Raw genomic sequence first — 1249 nt, forward strand, 5'->3', positions numbered from 1 at the left:
AGTGGAATTAGACCTAGGGTTGTCTCTCTGCTTTATACCAATGGCTCACAAACCTTTGTGTGCATTAGAATATCCCCACCATTACAACCCTTCGGGGTTTTTTGTCAGTTTTCCCCAAGGTTTCTGAGGTACCACCAAAGTTTAAGAATCACTGCTTAGACCATGCTATCTTGTTTTGCGCTGATAACACCCTATCCCTTGCAAAGTGCTTAGGTTGAAGGCACTCATTCACTCTCATTCACTGTATCTTGGTGGTAAGACCACAACTCTCTCAGATTCCTACTGCTGCTTCCAGACCATTGGTACACAGCCTTCCTTCAGTAACCTTCTTTGAGGGACACGACATTCATTTGTACCAAATTCCATTCTTATCATCATCATCCTTGGACGTCCCCTACAATCCCTGAGGCTTGAGCCTCAGACTATATAACCTCTGTCTCTATTTGAATTATCTAACTCTCTGCCCATAAACTTCTTTAACCAGCTCTAGTCTATTGTTTTTAACAATCATTCACATGGCTTTATTTTGGGCTTTACCAACTGGAATTGCTCTGTCTCCAAATTCCTACTCTTTGGACACAACCTCCTACCCTCTCACGTCTCTGGCACTGACCTTGCTACTAAATCTGCTCTCCGTATTTATTGTGACCTACAGCCTTCTTATATCTACTTATTATCAGTCCATCATCCTCCATCCCAACTTGTTTTTATTTATTTTCTACAGCTGGCACCAATAATCATTAATCACAGCCATGTTCCCACCAATATCTTCAGAAGTCTTGCTCTCGTTACCTTCCTATGAACTAGCTCAGCCAATCCTTGATCAAAAAAGTTTGTTGCCTTAGTCTCTACTAAGTACCCAAACCAGTTGCTGTCGAGTCAGTGTCAACTCATGGTGACCCCATGTTTGTCAGAGTAGAACTGTGATCCACAGGGTTTTCAATAGCTGGTTTTTGGAGGTAGATCGCTAGGCCTTTCTTCCGAGGCACCTCTGGGTGCACTCAAACCTCCAACTTTTGGTTAGCAACCGAGCAAGTTAACTGTTTGCGCTACCCATGGACTCCTTCTACTAAGTGTAACTGTACAAAATAGAAAAACTGGGCATCATCAAAGTTTGCTGTTGCTCAGCAACATTTTAAATCAGATCTTTTTTTTTTTTTTTTAAATTTGAGCAGTGGTTGATCCAAAATTTTGCAGTCCTCAGGCCACCTAGTCACCCTGGACTCCTGATCTCCTGTAGTTCAGCTAC

The sequence above is a fragment of the Trichechus manatus genome, unplaced genomic scaffold (assembly GCF_000243295.1).
Source record: "Trichechus manatus latirostris isolate Lorelei unplaced genomic scaffold, TriManLat1.0 scaffold00125, whole genome shotgun sequence".
NCBI lineage: Eukaryota > Metazoa > Chordata > Mammalia > Sirenia > Trichechidae > Trichechus > Trichechus manatus.